At 37.1% G+C, this 19,408-nt stretch overlaps 1 pseudogene; it reads right to left on the bottom strand.

Annotated features, from left to right (window-relative positions):
- Positions 1-203: 203 nt before the first annotated feature.
- Positions 204-6,254, bottom strand: LOC142529534 (calmodulin-binding protein 60 A-like; annotated as a pseudogene).
- Between the last annotated feature and the right edge of the window lie 13,154 nt (positions 6,255-19,408).

The raw sequence follows: 19,408 nt of genomic DNA on the forward strand, positions 1-19,408 counted from the left end.
ACTTCTTTCAAATATTCTAGTGCTATTTGGAAGAGGAACAAATCTTCTAGTATTGGACCTGATTAGAAGAATAAAGAAAGGATTTTGAAGATCATTCGTAGGGATTCATTAAGAGCTAGATCCGCCTATACCGGATTAGTTGGAGCCAAGTGATTTAATTCACTGAAGGTATAAATTTCTAACGCCCTATGAATGTTTGAGAATATAAACCATACGAGTGCCCAAAACAAATATATTTTGATTGTCAAAATAAAATAAAAATTTTAAAACTTTCGCTGTATTTGGACACGAGAAAATCGAGATCCAACATGAATCGAATAGCAGTAGGCATGTGACTGCTTCCTGACTTCAAGATTTCTGACACAGCCTCGCGAGCCTACGCAATCACTCCTAACCATGCATTAAAAAATGGTAGCATACTATTTAGTGAATTCCAAAGATCCATTTCCTACTGTTTGCCACATAATCAACACTTTATGCACCAATTTGGAAGACGGCAAACTTGACATGTACCAAAGGATCAGTAACAGTATTACACTGACCCCGGCCTCAAATCTGGAGCAATTGTAAACCAGTTTCACCGCAGCTAAGCATTCTCTCTTCAATCCACCAAACGGTGCCATGCATCCTCCACGGTTCTATTGATAACATTTCAACAATTGTTTGCTTGTGGCAATGCATCCACAGATCACTGCAACTGTGTTATGCTGTGTATCAGTTTAATAATATAACACTATCAGGCAACTAAATGAATATAAAGCGAGAAGAAACGTGAAAGTGTCACACGTATGTAACATTCAAATAATTGCCTCCAAACTACAACTAGATACAAGTAACATTTCCATAGAATATCAGAATACCGTGAAAACACAATATCAGCAGCTTGTTAACCAATCCTCTGCCTCTTCTGAACATTAAAATCACAAAAATCCATAACCCTTTTTCTAACGCGAGACACCCACATCGTGAGACCCACGGCCGCAAAGAAGCGGATACTGCCAGCATTACTTTGTTGAACAGAACATGATTCAACGCAAGTTTCAGAATGGTTAGTGTTATGATGGAAAAGAAGAGATACCACACTCTCACGGTCAACAAGATGTTAAATAAATAATTTGGATTAGTTAACAGGTCACTTAAGGCCTGATGGGTCGGTGAATAAACTGGGCCTTGATCAGGGACAGTCAAAGATGGATAGCACGAGGGATAGAAGCCAAGATCATTCGGTGAATGATTTGGACCCTGATAAGTGACAGCACAAAACGCCTGATTAGAACCAAGAGCAATTGGTGAAGAACTTGGGCCCTGATCAGGCACTGGCAAAGATGGATCACGTATTTGTTGCATTCTTTCTAAGCCAGTACAGCTAAAATTGCTTGAAGGACACATAGAAGGACCGATTGTCGGAGATGAAGTATCTGGTTCTATTGTAGCATATGCATCATTACGTACAGTGTCTGTGGCAACACAAATGTCATGGGATTCATAAGGAAATTGATGCACAAGAGAAGTTTCATCATCAACAAAGGTCAAGTCCTTCCGATTTTCAAATGCAAGTAAAAGCAACTCCCGCGCGCTAGCCTGTTAGAAGACAAATATCAATTAGTTAAACATGACCATCAACCTGAATTCAATCATGCCTCTTAAATAAGATGAAAATTATATATAATAAAAGAAGACCTGTTCAACTTCAGATAGATTGTCAAGATGAACATAATGGGAGTTGCGGACTATCCCCATTAATTGGCCAACAGCATCAAATGCCACAACAAAATTAAATTTAGAAGGAGAGCTATACAAATAGATCTTTTTATCATCAATAATGCATGTATGAGCGTGGTCCACTATGGCCTTCCACACCTTAGAACCTTTGAAAATCTGTAGATATCCCACAATGATTACACAGATCGTGCCAAAGGATGAAGACAGTTCAGATGTGCGAAATTTCCTTTTGAAAAAGAAAATGACAGATAACATAAACACCACCTTCATAAAGTTAAAATGTCATGTATTTCCTTTTTCAGAAGTGACCCGCTAATCATGAGCAGAAGTTCCAGAAAACTAAATTGCAATGAGTGATAATCAAGAACTGATTATTGAACCACCTTTAGCTGACTAATATCTAGCACCCTTTACTCAATATTGTACAAAGGACAGACAAAAGGAATGCAATTATGATTTTACTCCAGAAAGTATAATTAAAAATAGGATAGTGCAGAGGTACTAACTCTCCGTAGCCTCTGAGGATCAATAGAGAGTAAAAACCGAAAATCTTGTACTGTAATAATCTTTTCCTTGTACAAATCCTTACAGGGGCCACCGTCTCTGCCAATGTTTTCCAATCTCCAAATATCATCTAAAAGAGATGGTGGGTAGTGCTTTCCATACACTGCAAACAGGATACAGGAGTAACACAAATGTTCCATCAGCTGTCTTCTTAAATGTGGCTTGCTTCTACCGATAGTGTTCATACTTGGACAACTATCTAAAAATGCACTTTACTAACAGTTGGGGACCATAACAGAATACTAGTAACATGAACCATATAGTCATTGCAAAAAGGAAGGCCATGAAAAGACGGTGCCAAAAAAATGGTAAGCTGAACTAAAAACATATTTGTCTTGATTCATTCAATTTACCGTAACACATGGTTTTCAGTATAATGTAAAAATTGAGGACAAATAATATGGATGGAAGTGCCTAAAGGGCAGATGGAAACAAAACTTTTTATAAATGTCTGTTACTTGCAATATTCACTAAATTACATCCAAGGAATTTCGGGAAAAACAGGGAAATTCTATTAATTAGATTCTGCTTCCATTTGCCATCTGCATTTTGATTTTGCGCCACAGAATTCCTACTAGTTTCATATGGTTCTAATGTGAATAACATGTGAACCACTCTGAACACCCAGATTGAGTCTACAACTCACAATTATGCAATATGAAATTCTTAGAATGAACAGACAATAGCAAGAAAATAAAATGAGAGAGACTTGCATTTCCCTCGGCGGTCTTCAACCATAAATGACTCTGTCCATGCTTCCTTCACCTTACTCCCATTAGAATTATCTACAAATCTTGCCCCAAGTCGGCACAAACAGCGCTTCTTCCAACTAGATCCATGTTCCTACCTTGATATCAGATAAGATGCCCACCCCTTCCTTGAGGCGCACATACATACCTTTAGCAACACGAGGTTTCTCCTTTTCACTTTTCCTAATGATCTTATTATTGAAGTCTTCGGTGCTCCAATTGTGTTCATTGTCATCATCATCTGCCTGAAGAAGTAATATCTCAACCTTTCGCGAGGCTTCGGGCCCGGAATTAATAATTTTCCCCGTCGTACTATCGACGACAGCCAACCTCATGGCATTGCCTCCTTTTCCTTCAATCTCCTTGCCCGTCAGAACAGGACCAGAAACTCCATCTAAAAACTTCAGCTGTAAAGTTCTGCTTTCTGTGGGCATAGTAGCTTCATGTGTACGGTTCCTGAAGGATGCATAATGAGATTTGAATGGTTACAATCACATCTGCATGCGCACGTGTTTCTATGTAACTGGTCACACATAGTATATGTATTCTAGTTGCACAGTTTTCAGTTGGAAAAAGAAAATAAGGTGAATTCACTCATCATATAACTATACTCACCCAAAGCCATGAGTCATAAGTTTAGATTGAATTTCTTCTTTGACCTGGAAAAGAATAATGGGATGGGTACCAGTAAATCCAAGGGCCGAAGAATTTTGAACTTATGGGTAGAATCATGATATCTCATTTAGCTATCATTCTTCGAACTTATGGGAAGAATCATGATATCTCATTTAACTATCTGCTAATTCTTGCCCTATGCCCTATTATGCAAAGTGACAAATTTTCAATAATTCTACTAAGATTTTTTAAATAAATGGCAGCATAAACATCAAAGGACAATTTTCTGGAAGGGAAGGAAGGTGATTGTAAAAAGTCTTGAAAATTATATATATCTAATCTAATAAAAAATAAGATTGCATTTGGATGGAGAAGTACATGACTTCAAATCACTAATAAAAATCCATATAACTTGTGTTGAGGCTATATTTTAATAAGGCTCAAAGTTTGTCAAGCCCAAACCCTAGAAGTAAGAGGCGAAAGATTGGATAAGAGCCAATCGGTAATTTAAATTGATTTGAATTAGTCAAATGGCGTACAAGGCGTACAAATAAGGGAAGATCAAGGGCTACATCATGGGAAGATCGTCATGGAAGAATGAGAGAATCGGTCATAAATTTTTAAACAAAAGAATTCATCGGTAGAAGATGAAGGACACGACACACATATCACACAAATTCTTGCAACTCTCTCATAAATCTTAGTCATAGTTCAAGCAATTTTCACATTTTTCATTCCAGTAGTTCAAATCATTCTTATTAAAACTTCGCTCGAATAGTCGCACAAGGCTCATTGCACTCGCTAAATACTTTGGATGTTGGATTTCCACCTCAATTACAATCTGCTCCCTTAACCCACTGATGAATATTTCCACTTCTTGTTCGCTGTCAGAGCACAGGCATGAGCAAACATTGTTCGAATTGGCTCTGATATTTTCTTATGGTTCCTGTTTGGCATAACTTAGATTACGTGCACCTTTCGATGCATACGGTTCAAAGAAGATTGTGAAAAAAAAAAGAATTTTCTCCAAATTTATTGTTGCGGATCAACGGCCAAATTGGAGATTACACTGTGTCTGGAATTCTTCCCACTATAAGTTCGGCTTATCTCTCTCTAATTTTAGGAACCATACTTGCGCTTCTTCTTCTACGTGGAAGGATGCTAACTCCACATTTTCCTCTTCTAGTGTATGTTGATGTCGAAAAAACTGTTCACATCTATGAATCCATCCCAACGGGTCTCCACGGCCATTGTAATTAGGAAATTCTATTTTTGAGTATTTTGGAATATATCTACTGACCTTCTCCCTCGTCGATGCGCTTCGACTCCTCGCGTGGTGGCATGCGCGAGTCTTTGTAGCTACTTTCCCCATTGTGCCCACCTGGATTTTCAGAACGTGTGTTTGTCAAGCTCAGTGAAAGTTCCTGGAATTGTGCGACCATCTCTCACTGCCGTTGTTTGGTTGCACGTTTATCTTCCTGGTACATGTTCACGAATGCCTCGAATTGTTGTTCCAGCTTGCTGATTTCCCAGTTTGAGATCGTGTTATAGGTCATTGGACAATGAAATCTCTTAGTTCGGAATAGGATTCCTGGCGTTTTGATTTACGACCTTGAAGACCTATGATTAGATTAGTTGAATAATTGAAGCTCGTGAAAATAAGAGAATCATTTGATCTTGTGAAATATCTTTATATTGATATTTTCTCTATACCTAATTATTTTAACCAAGTTCCTACATACACCAACGACGCAGTCCAAAACAAACTGAAATAAAATCCTACCAAATCTTAAAAGATGTGCTGAAATTTATAAGATAAAGAAATAGTTAAAACAAGAAAATAATTATCCTTGTTTAACTAAGAAAATTTTTTTATTGCTCCTCAGCCTTTAACCCTAAATTTCCCATAAGTGAAACTTTGATACACCTTGGGCTTGTATGTTTCGTTCTCTACATTGTTGCCCACAACCCCTTCTCGGCCCACGTCGTCTTCGCGGCTCATGACAACAAGCAATTTCAAGTAATCATCTTTCGCACAAGTGCAAATAATGTCGTAATTAATTCTACGAAAACAGGGAACCGAATAGCATCTCGTAGGACTCAAAAAGAAGGGAAAGAGATTACAAATAGCTGTAGATAATGAAGAACTCGTATGGGCAGCACGTTGAGCTAAAGATTCAACGAGGGCCGGTGCAATCAGTGGTTGGCTGTAGATAGCAGAGGCTTGGGCTATAGGAAAAGCAGAAACAGCACGAGGGAAATCTTGACTGACCGTGGTAGTCGCAAAAGCAAGGCGCGTAGCGAGTAACATTTGCTCATGCCGGGAAGGGGCGAACTAAAACCCGATTGGACACCGGTGGACAATCCAAAAGCAACAGCGAAGGGGTTAGGACCAGTAGCAAAACCGGTCGACGTGACTGGCAGCGAGACAGAGGCGACGACTTGGGTGGAAGCGGTGCTCGCGATATCCGATCCAGAGAGGTGCGCCGGAGAAGATTTTTGAACCATATTGTTTCTTCAAGTGGCAACAGCGAAGGGGAAAGGATGACAATAGCGAGCGGGCTCCATTTAATGAAGACAACAGGTGAGAGGGAAGCCTTCCATTTTGAAATCCAATCGGGGAATGGAGTTGGGCTTCAGTGTCACAAATAAATAAAAGGGTAAATAGGCCTATAACAAGCAATCTTTCGGCGCATTTGTTGGAGCTATATTTTAATAAGTTTCCAAAGTTTGTCAAACTCAAACCCTAGGAATAAGAGGTAAAAGATTGGATATGAGTCCATCGGTTATTTAAAATGATTTGAATTAATCAAATGGCGTACAAATAAGGGAAGATCATGGACTACATCGTGGGAAGATAGTTGATCATGGAAGAATGGGGGTACCGCTCGTAATTTTTTAAACAAAATAATTCATCGGCAGAAGAGGAAAGACACAACACACATCACGCACAAATTCTTGCAAATCCCTGTAGAAATCTTAATAATAGTTCAAGCAGTTTTCATGTTTTACATTCCAGATTTCTGTAGTTGAAATCATTCTCGTTCCAATTTCAGCAACATTCTTATGTTATATGTTAATATTTTTTTAAAAAAAAATTGTAAACTCTTACAGTTTATTGTAAAGATATATCATGTTGAAAGTTTATCTTTCAATTTCCGGTAGTTTTTCTTTAATTTTCTTTTGTTTTGGCATTGTATTTTTTTGGATATTATATCATACGCTCAAATTTAAAGTTAGATTTTTACTATTTTTTCATTCTAGTTGATACTTTTAGCACATGACACGACCGCAACTCAAAATATTGGGCAAGCAACTTGTTCATGCAATTTTCCATCCGAAGGATCTGAGATCCTTCCTTTAGTTGTTTTTCGAATAACTATTTATAATCTGAAATCCACTCCTCCAAATTCATCTTCAGATTAGATCCTCAGTTTAAATACAATTGACAAGACATCTCAAAGCAACAATCATATTTATCGCAGATTTTGCATCAATACAATTATTTTATTTCATCATCATCTATCTATAAATTTATTGATAGATTACGTTTTTAATTTACATTTTAAAAAGTTTATATAATTAATTTTTATAAATAATAACAAATTTTCTTAAATCAATATAGTGCTAAAGTAAATTTAACAACGGTTTTGGAACATGTTTTTTAATAAAAAAAAATAGGAGTTTCCTTGTCCAAAATCTACCGTGTCACTCATAACAAATTTCAAATAATTGTTTTAATTATCAAATAATATATTTTATTTTAAATTATTAAAATAACTACATAAACTAAATTTTCCAATAATTGAAGTGATAAGAATACAAAGAACCTGAAAACAATAAAAAATAGTTATTAGCCATTAGGCGCTCGGTTTGAGGTGCCCTCGAAGGATCAAGCCATTTACAATTAGCTATAGAATCTATTTTGTATTTGGTCCGCTAAGTATTCAAATTTAGGTTTTTATAGCGTAAGTTAGGTTAGCGTTTTGTACTTTCTCCGGGAATAATATTATAGTGTTAGATAATTCTAATGTGATACCAAAAAATACTAATATGACAATGTAAAATGCGAAGTGTAGTCGGTAAAAAAGAACAAAAAGTCAAATTACAAACCTCACTGTTAAGATTGGAACTGGGACCTAACTCAACCCCAAAAACTAGCTCAAGGAACTATATATACAAATCTCAGGTTATTTATCCAACCGATGTGTTAAGATTAGAATTTGGACCTAAGTCAACCCTAAAAGCTAGCTTAAGAGGGAAGGATTGTCCAAGGCCATATATACAACTCTCAGGTTATTTATCCAACCGACGTAGAACAATTAACACTCACTTACAAGATTAAAAAAACAAAATCAAAAAATTTAGACGAACATTTTGGCTATTATCTCGAATCTATGATACCGACAGCAGCAACAAGATCTACTCACAACTTTACGAATCAAATCTTCCACAACGGGCAAAAAATCCAAAGCAAAGAGGCACAACCCATTTCAGTTCCCAACTCAAAACACCAAATTCAGAGGGAAAACACACAAAGAAACATCATCAACAAAAAGTACCCAAAAAGCAATTAAAAAGGTCAATAAACTCACTTTCTCAAAGTTAAAACCAACTGCCCATCAATATCTGAACTCCCACTGTTGCTGGCGCCTTCCGTCGGCAGATTTAACAGCATTTTCCCCTCTCACCAACCCAAACTCTTACAAAAATATGTAGGAATCAATATAAAACAGGGCCTGATTATTTTTCTTATATAAAAGAACCAAAGGGTTCCATAATAGCGTGTCATTTATTATAAAGTCTTCTTTTACAACACTTGCATGGTCTTCTTATACACTGCTCAACATTGATTTTGAATGTCATAAACACATAAATTTGAAAGCATTGATATAATTTGCTACGTCACATTAATTTCTATATTATTTTTATCCAATATATTAATTATTAATTTTTAAATGTTAAAAGGGTCCAAGTGTTAGAGTAGGTGCCCGGCAAGCCAACTTGTGGCTCGAGCTTCATTGACTCTAATATAAAACAATCTTTATTTTAATAATATTTTACGATTTTATTCGATTATAGCATAATACTTTATCTGTATACACATGCAAGCTGCATAGATAAAGTCCTTGAATATACAATAGGTACCATGAGGTCTGCGTCGCAACGTAAGATCATGGAACTCATTAGGAAGTGTACCGTATATTCTAAATAGGTTCCTAGTCGATTCAGTCGCCTAAAACAAGGATAAAGGTCGCTCGAGCTTGAGACTAGCATTTGTGGTGTAAACGCCATGTTTCATTGGCAAGGGCATGGAGATGTCCATTCACGCAGATGGGTGATCATAAGATGATACACTGAACAACCCTCCCTTGGACTGTCCAAGTGATTCTCACTTATCGAGTGGAATAGTCCGCAGTTATGGTTGTACACCAATAGTTCTTTGACCCGGGACAATGTAGGAGCTATACGTACTAGCATGCACTTTGATCCGTTTACCGACTCCATCGAGGTTCATCAGGTGGCGAGGTTGAGTGTAGTTTCGAAATACGCAGGAGCAAATGCATTGTAGTCGGGGATTCACCGTTCGCCTACGGGTGAAGATATCCTATTTGATCTGATGAGTTAATAGTGATCCTATGTGATCTGATGAGTTAATAATGCAAGGAGTCTCTAGCCAGAGCAAGAAATGTGCTTTATGGAAAGGTGCTTTCCTAGTTTCACATGCCATGCGACTATTAGAACTCAAAGATAAATCACATCGTTATCGAATTCATATGCAACTCTCGATATACCAATGGTTTCAGATTCGATCGGGATATATGTGTTGAAGGGACCGTACTTTACGCTAACCATGACTAAAGGTTCTTGTAGGCACTATCAGTGATACCTAGGGGATCATGGTGCGATGCTAATAGACGATCTTACCATAATCCGATGGGTACAATCGAAAATGAGTTCTGACATTCTTGATCAAAGAGTTGATGAAAAGAATGGGGCTAACTAGAGTAAGCCCGAATAAGAATAAATGTTATTTTGAATCACATGGAGATGTGAACCCACGGCTACCTGTATCCCTGAACCATTGAGGGTCACACAAGTATCGGATTCTGTGTTCCCGTTGAGATAGTCAAATTTCAAGGAGTTGGAATTTGACGACTATAGTTTGATGGAGATCAAACAGGAAGCTTATAAAGGAGTTTATGAGCTGATTCCATAGGATGAAAGAAATGGAAGTTAGCATGATTGCTAAATAAGGAAGGAGAGTGGAACTGCCTGTTTTGTGAAGGAATTCACTAAAACTGGCAGCTGTCAAATATGTAACTGCCATATATGGTAAGTTCTAAATTTGGTAAGTGAAAATTTTTTATCTTCGAAATTTTCGATTTTCATTATATGAACAAGATTTGTATCTTGGTACATCGGCGCTTTCGGATTGTCGATCGGGGTTATAATGAGTTCGGAATCATTTATTTAGTGAATTTAGAATTTACTAATTAAATAAATGATTATGCTAGTAGTGGTGACTACTAATATGCACAAATTCTCATAAATATTCTAGAGAAGTCTAGAATTAAATTAACCAAGGAGTTATTTATAAATTAAATAATTGTTATTTAATTTAATATATGTATACATGTATATATTTTATATGGTGATATAAAAAATGTGTATATGATATTATTATATCATGTATTATTAATTGTTAATAAATAAATTATATATTAATTATATGGGAGTTTAAATATAATGAAGTTAATAGAGTCCTTGTGGGAGAGAGACTCCTAATTAGATTAGGAGTCTCACTCTATAAATACACCATTAGGGCTCATTGTTGGTGAGGAAAAAATTGCACACAAAACCACCACAAATACTCTCCAATTTCTCCTTCAAAGTCACGTCCACCACATGAAATTGGTGAGGGAAATCTTGGCCACAAAGCAAATTAGTTTGCTTAATTATTGATTAAAAATCAATAATTATTGTTTCTTAATTGTTGATTATGAATCATAAGTGAAAAAAATCACGATTGAGAATCATGATGCCACGGCCACTTCAATTAAGAAAGATTTCGGCCATCAAGCTTCCTTCCACTTCCGCGCTGCCGTCGCTGCACCATCTCCGGATTTTGAAAATTCGGAGGCTACAGTCTCAACGCACAAAATCGCTTGTGATTTCTAGTGCAATCCAAGCGAGGAACAAAGTCTTCGATCGTGAACCTAATTAGGCGATCAAAGGAGAAGAGCCATTCGTAGAAAATTACAAGAAGGGCTATATCCGCCTCAAACCGGAATAGTTTGGAGTCCAGCGTTAAGAAGGCAAAGATATAATTCTAAACACCCTATAGATGTTTTTAAACACATGACGCCCAAGGACAAAATTTTTAAACTTCCGCTGCATCTTGAGTGCGAGAATACGATGTCCCAACACCAAGACGACCGACATGTGATATGACTTTTGTACACTCTCCAACATTGAACTTGTGGAGGCCTGGCTTTGCTTTTGCTTCTCTTTTTCCCCATAAAATTACAAAGTTTGAACATGAAATTTGATTTGTTTTAGTGACTACCAAAATTGTTATAAAAAGGTCAAAAGGTACAATGATATAGGAATATATGTATGTGTGTGTGTATATATATATATGTATATATGTATGTATATATATATATATGTATGTATGTCTGTGTTTGTGTATATATATGTATGTATGTATAGATACTGTCTTGTAATGATAAGTGATTATGTATACATTAATGCGTTCTTTGAAAGGATGAATTCCATTTTGTTATCTCTTATTGAATAATAAACTTACTGATTTATTCATCATGAAATAAACTTTTATTAATTTTTTATTATATTAGGTGTCAATTGATTTTAAAAAATATATGGAAATATTAGCTTAAATACGTGTGTAAATATAGTAAAAACTTATATATCAAAAAAATTTGAAATTAATTTTTTTAAAAAAAAACTTTTGAAATTTTAGTAATACTGTTTAGACATTTGGAAAGAAAATACAACAATTTACTGAAAAAAGGGCTGATTTTAGCCTGAATTTTAAAAAAGGTTTTAATTCTAAAAAATAGTAAACTTTTTATTTTTAACTTATTTTTTTTTACTTATAATCGGTGTTTTAAAAAGAGCTTGGTAGTAGGCGGGCAACTGTCTAGCCGAATTTTTTTAAACTTATATCTCTAATTTTTCTTTTTGTTCATCTCCATATTTCTTCATTACAAAAAAAAAAAAATAGTTTGCAATGGTCAAATCCATCGTTGATTTCGTTACCAACAGTTTTAACTGCCGTCACTATATCGGTCGCTAAAACCGTCGTTAATTTCATGGAATCCATGGAATCTCCCTCTTCTTCAAGATTCAATTTGTAAGAACTGTATTGTTCGACAGATACCACAAATAATAAAAATATCAGTATAGGATGTAAAACAGAGAATTTGTATTTTGTCAGAATTAAATGTTGTTCCAGATGTTACTACATCTCTGACAACATGCAGCGGAATATTAAATTTTGTGACACAAATTCACTTAACATAAACAAATAGATGAGATTAAATTTGCACAAGTATAAATACTTGTGCGGTGCCTTATGGTAAAAATTAATCGCTAGAAAATCAAACCGATTACAAAAACCTATCACTAGTGATTATTACAAAAATCAATTTTCTCAACACTTTGAGAAAATAAAAGCTTTCTAAAACAACCAACAATAATAAACCGGAATTTAAGAAAGCAAAAACTTGATCCCGAAAAGCACGATCAATTAGATGCAATCTTCAGTCAACATCGTTACGGATGTTGTCTGTAGATATTGGCAACATTTAGAGCAACACGGTGATCACCACTCTTCAAACAGCAACGGCTTCGGGAATTATTTTTCTCTGAAAAATCTTCACTTCGTGTATGTATGATCGATATTCAAGAGAGCTCTTTACCAATGTCCTTGTCCCCTTATTTATAGATGTAGAGTTTTACCTCCATAAGGAAACCTATAGCACAATGGAAAATAAGAGTTTTATTAGGAATAAACTTTTTTTAAACACCAATATCATATCTCATCAATAGATAACATATCTCTAAATATATTTGAATGATTATCTAATTATCTAAGAAAGGCAAAATCATATTAAATATTAAACTCAATTAGATCAACAAGGAAACATAATATTAGGGAAATAATTTAAATCAATAAGATATATCAATTAAAATCGGAAATAATATTTCCCTTCAATCTCCCCCTTTTTGCTTTTCTTGGACAAAATGAGATCAAACACATTTATCCCTTTTTAGTTTGAATCAACTCCCTCTGAGTTAGAGCATTTCTCTCCCCCTGAAGAAACTACAGACATTAAAAATGTTGTTAGAAATGTTGGCAACACTGGGGACAACATCGGCACCATTCCTTTAGCAGTTGCAAGATAAACACATAGGCAGAATCAACACATAGACATAATTATTAGTAAAACAAAAAAAAAACAACACAGAACAAAAATAAACTTTTAACAATCCTTGGTCCCTGAAGGACCAGCTTCGGTTTGATCATCTCCATCTCCCTTTTTTTTGCCCAGGAAAGACTGCTACATCCAAAAGTATCCGAAAGTGTCTAGCCAAGGCTTCATAGTAGGCAATATCCGCCGTGGCTTGTTCAATAGTTTTCATAGCATCATCAACAGCAGCCCTGTCTTGCTCAATCTTTTCCTCAGCGTGAGCAATGTGAGCATGTACATCTGGGACAGAGATCATGATGTAATCAGTGGACATTGGAGGAGCATGAGGGCTGCTCGGTCCAGGAAGTGCTGCAGAAGCGTAACTTGGGGCAGACCAAGGAAGATCAACCTTCCTATTTCCCTTGAATAAAGCCGAGGCAATCTTGAAAGGTTCACCGGGGTCAGATAATTGTTCACCGATATCGCGAACAAAGCCTTGTGATATCTGCACTCCGTAGGTCAGGCTTGGAAACGGCAGCTTGGATGACTTGAGACTTCCGTCCGCATACTGAATCACAGTGTTGAAAACTAGCTGTCCAAAATTGAACACCCCCTCTATCCCGATGGAGTACAGAACCAGTGCTTGGTGTCTCGTGACTGTGGTGGTGTTGGTGGAAGGGGTCCAATTCCGAATAGCCAGTTTGTGGAGGACCGAGTAGAAGGAGGTGAGGTTGGCAGCTAGTAGTTTCTTTGGATGACTCAGAAATTGAGTAATAATGCCCCCAGTGAGTGTGGATGTGACGAGATGAATGTCAGGGGTAACTCCATTAACATCCCTCGTAGGAGTCTGGTAAAAGGCGGCATTGATGACCGAGGGGTTGAAATTGTAGATCCGGTTCCTGACGAAAACTTTCCCGTACTTCAATGATCATGCATCACCTACTTCAGTGGAGAGGTTTGAGTAGAACTCCAGCACAGGCTATCGACTGAATGGTGTGACTGCAGAGACTGTGGATAGCAGGGAGCAATGTTTCAGAAATGCAATCAGATTGTGCCTCTCAAAGGCATCAGTGTTGATGTTTCTCTCCTCGATGACGTCGCGATGTGCATAAAGATACCACTGAGCACCGGTGTGCTCAGTGTAAAACTTAGTGGCGAAAGTAGAGTCCAAATCGTAGTCACTGAGGTCAGTGTGGTCCTCAGGGTTGACAACATCTTCGGCAACATCCTGTTCAGCAGGCTCATTTTCAGCAGAAACAACATCGTCTTCGACACTTTTGTCAGGGGAACTGCTGGATTCAGTAGAACCTTCAGATTCTTGGGAAGCAATAGGAACAGCAGAGGCTTCAGTTTTCTGATTTTTCAGGTTGGCCATAAATTGGGCCAACATGATTTCTTCTTCAGTAGATGGTGAGGGCTTTGAAGGAGGAACAGGGGTTGTGTCCTTATCAGATTCAGTGGCTTCTCTGAAGAAAGAACTACTTTCCTTAGACGGAGAGGCAGTCTTCTTGCGCGCCACAAACTCGTAGTTAGCATCCCCAGAATCATCGCCCTATGTTTCAGCAGGGTCAATCAGCGAGGGGCGAGTGGAGGGCTGGCCCTTGTGGCGAAATATCTTCCCGGGAGTAAGATCGGGGTTATACCCAGCTTGTCTCTTTGATCGGCGAACATGGGGGCATGGAGGATCAAAGACCTGGATTATTGGCGGATTGTCCAGATCAATCGCATTTCCTGGCTCGCCTGGGAGAATGATTTCCAGTGGCGTGGGTTTTTCAGCAACATGGATGATTTCCATAGGAGAAGCTTCCGTAGATGTTGCTGGGGATGTTGGCTCTGTGGGGACAACATCATCCGTGTTACCCATTTCACTCCGGATATCTTGGGGATTAAAACCCTTCCCTGCCATTGATTGTAATTTGAAAGTTAAGTGATGACAGTAGAAGGAAATTATGGAGAGAAAAGAGAAATCGCAAGTGTAGTTTTTCGAGAGTTTTCAGAACAGTAAGAATGCCGATGGTACGAGTTAAGCGGTGTAAAACAAGAGGATAATCATGAAATCACAGTCCAACGGTAATATAATTCAGTAATTGATCGGTGCCAACGGTAAAAAAATAACAGGTAGAAAAAAATAATTGTTACTCTCTCCAGATTTTATCGAGATAATGAAGAGCAATGTCTATTCAAAAGGATTTCCAGAAGTAGAACCCACATCGAATTAACTCCACGTAACATCAAAGAACACATGAATTCGATTTCCGGCAAAAAATTGGATTTTTATAGAATTTCTCTTTGTTGACATACGAATATCCTTATGACTTGACAAAATTCACCAAGTTATGTTTATGCATGACTTATGGATGCCTAATAATAGAATGTAACATGAATAGGAATATGAGAGCAAATATGAGGTATGAGTACAGATGAAGTGTTGTCACAAATGATGGCAACATCTTCTGACAACACGCACAATTCCAGAAAAGCAATTCCCAATTTTTCTACACACTTACTTATCAGCTTTTTGAACATAGAAGTGGCAGCTCCCACACTAGAGGAACAGTCTTCTTTGAACTCCTCTAGGTAGCTTTTTTCATTTTCTTCTATTTATGTGGTAATATTTAGAAGGGGTAGCTCCCACACTTAAAGTTCAGCCTTCATAGGGCTACTTTAGGTAGCTTTTTCCATCTTTCCTTCTAATCACAGACCCAAAATTTTTCAGTATTTTTAATTTTACTTGGGTTACTTGTCACATTGGTTAGAGTCAAGTGACCATTCTTCAAATCCTTCGTGACTAAAGTTCACATGAATATAAGCGTGAGGATTTAAAATATAACAAGGAATTGTGGGTGCATCAGAAAATTATGCTACACAGTTTCAACACAGCATATCATAGTATGAATGCAATGTAATATGCCTAAGTCCTAAAAATGCACATGCAAGTTAGGTGTTGTCCGAGATGTTGTAACATCTGAGACAACATCTATGTATGATCAGGCAGAACACATGCTGAGAGATTTCCTAAGGTTGGAAAACCTCTCAAAATCTAATGCTTTTGTGAATATGTCAGCCAGTTGGTTATTTGTACCAACAAATTCGATTCGAATTAATCTTTTTTCTACTAAATCTCGAATAAAGTAATGTCTAATGTCAATGTGTTTAGTTCGAGAGTGTTGTACTGGATTTTTTGAAATATTGATTGCACTAGAATTATCAAAATACACAGTTAATGTTTCACTCTTAAGTCCATAGTCTTCTATCATTTGGTTCATCCATAGAAGTTGAGAACAACAACTTCCAGCTGCCACATACTCAGATTCAGCAGTTGAAAGTGACACAATTTTGTTTCCTACTATGCCAAGAGATCAAATTATTGCCAAGATAAAAGCAACCTCCAGATGTACTCTTCCTATCATCTAAATCACCAGCCCAATCAGCATCAGAAAAACCTACTAAGTTCGAGTTGGTTTCTTGAGAGTACCATAGTCCTAATTCAATTGTGCCTGCTATGTAGCGAAGAATACGCTTCACAGCTTTCAAATGAGAGATCTTAGGATTAGATTGATATCTAGCACATAAGCATACACTAAACATGATGTCAGGTTGACTGGCTGTCAAATATAGGAAGCTACCTATGATGCTCCGGTATAAAGTGTTGTCAACATTTTTAGCAACATCATCTTTGGATAGTTTTTCATTTGAGCCCATAGGTGTCTTCATGTGTTTTGTGTTTTCATTAGTAAATTTCTTTATCAAGTTTTTAGCATACTTACTTTGACACAAAAAGATGCCATCATGCATTTGTTTGATTTGAAAACCAAGAAAGAAACTTAGCTCACCAATCATGCTCATTTCGAATGTGGATGACATGCACTCAACAAAATTATTAGCATGTTTTTGAGATGAGGAACCAAAGATTATATCATCAACATAAACTTGACAAATGAGAATGTCACATTTGGATTTCTGAATACCCTTATAAAAAGGGTATTGTCTACCTCACCTCGTTTGAAGCCAATTTCAAGAAGATATTCTGCTAATCTGTCATACCATGCACGTGGTGCTTGCTTCAAACCATAGAGGGCCTTTTTCAGTTTGTACACATGATGCAAATTATGTGGATCTTCAAATCCTTTAGGCTGTCTGACGTATGCTTCCTCACACAAGGTACCATTCAAAAATACACTTTTGACGTCCATTTGAAATAATTTGATTTTCATGTAGCATGCAATGGATAGCAGAAGTTGGATTGACTCAATGCGGGCAACAGGAGCGAAGGTCTCATCAAAATCAACCCCCTCAACCTGTGTGTACCTTTGAGCAACCAACCTTGATTTGTTTCGATTGATGTTTCCTGACTCATCGGTTTTATTTTTAAAAATCCATCTACTTCCGATTATGTTGACGTGGTCAGGAGGTGGAACAAGATCCCACACATCATTTCGAACGAATTCATCAAGCTCATCATGCATAGCGTTGATCCAAAACTCATCTTTTAAGGCTTCGTCAACATTTTAGGTTCACATTGAGATACAAAACATGAAAATCTAACCTGTGAGTAAGCCGAGCTCATGCATATAAGTCCAGCCATTTTTCGGTAATCGACTTTCTCTTTTTTTCGAGTTTGGACATCACCTTGCACGCTTCCAATTATTTGGGATGATGGATGATTTTTCTGAATCTTAGTCGGTATATTCTGTCCATCATCTGCTGTGGCATCATCAATATTTGCTTCGTTCTCAAATTCAGTGACTTTAGTGTCACATGTTGTGCTAGGTGTTGCAACATCTGGGGCAACACCTACATTTTCCAGTATGGTGGGATTTTCCAGAAGATCATCAACATCATCCTCAGTAGTTTTCTTCTTGAGGCTGCACAATCGTCAAAAACAACATTAATTGATTCATAATAGTCCTTGTTCTTAAATTAAACATACGATAGGCTCGACTATTAGTGGCATATCCTAAAAACAGACACTTATTACTCTTTGAATCAAATTTAGTTGATCCCTTTCATTCAAAACATAGCACACACAACCAAAAATATGAAAATATTTAAGGTTAGGCTTCTTTCTCATAATTATCTTATACGATGTCATAGTCGAACCATTTCTCAAATACACCCTATTTGAAATATGACATGCGGTGTTAAGGGCTTCTGCCCAAAAACGCTTTGAAATGCACTTTGAAGTCAACATCACCCTTGCCATTTCTTGAAGTGTTCTGTTTTTTGCGTTCGGCAATTCCATTATGTTGTGGAGTTTTTGGTGCCGAAAAATCGTGTGAGATACCTTTACTGTCACAAAACGATGAGAATGAAGAATTCTCAAATTCCTTACCATGGTCAGTCCTGATTCTTCTTACCTTCAAACCATGAAAGTTTGTGATTCTTGTAACCATTTTTTTAAACGTGCTGAAGGTATCTGATTTCTCCCTAATAAAACTAACCCATGAAAACCATGAGAAATCATCAACACATACGAAAGAATATTTCTTACCTCCAAAGCTTTCGACTTCTATAGGACCCATAAAATCCATGTGAAGTAACTCCAGACAGCGTGTTGTCCCAGATGTTGCCAACACTGGGTGTGACACGCAAGTCTGTTTACCTTTTTGACACTCACCGCACACATAGGATATTCCAGATGAGATATTTGGCATACCTCGTACTGCCTCGTATTTACTCAGATTCTTCAAGGTTTTGAAATTAACACAGCCGAGTTTCTGAGGCCAAATTTCAAGTTCAGTGAATTTTTCCTGTTTGCACGACAGTTCTTCACCAATTTGGTAGCAATTGTCTGAGGACCTTGTACCTGTCATGACGCATTTGTTAGATTCATCATAAACTTCACACGCATGCTTATTAAACTTGACATGCAAATTATCATCGCATAATTGAATTATGCTTATCAAATTTGAGGTTAGCCTTTCAACATGGAGCACATTGTGGAGCTTTGGTAGTCCTTCGACATTCAAAGTTCCCTTTCCAACAATTTTTCCTTTAGCTCCCCCTCCATAGGTTACTCTACCACATTTTTGTTCAACGTAATCGATGAGATATTCTCTTGACCGACCCTGTCATATGGCATGAGCTTCCACTATCAAAGTACCAGTAACCTGCAGTGTTAGTTTTTAATGAAGTATAAACAACATTACAGTGAATTTTAACCTTTGATACCCAAACCTGCCTTACTGTAGGTCGATTTTTGGAGGTGTTGTGGAAAGTGTTGTACAACATTCGAGGCAACATCCGACTCGACTTTTGGTTCATGCGGTCATCCCTGAGTTTAAAACAGTAGGGCCTGATATGACCAGGCTTAAAGCA

This window comes from Primulina tabacum, chromosome 16, assembly GCF_025594145.1.
Source record: "Primulina tabacum isolate GXHZ01 chromosome 16, ASM2559414v2, whole genome shotgun sequence".
NCBI lineage: Eukaryota > Viridiplantae > Streptophyta > Magnoliopsida > Lamiales > Gesneriaceae > Primulina > Primulina tabacum.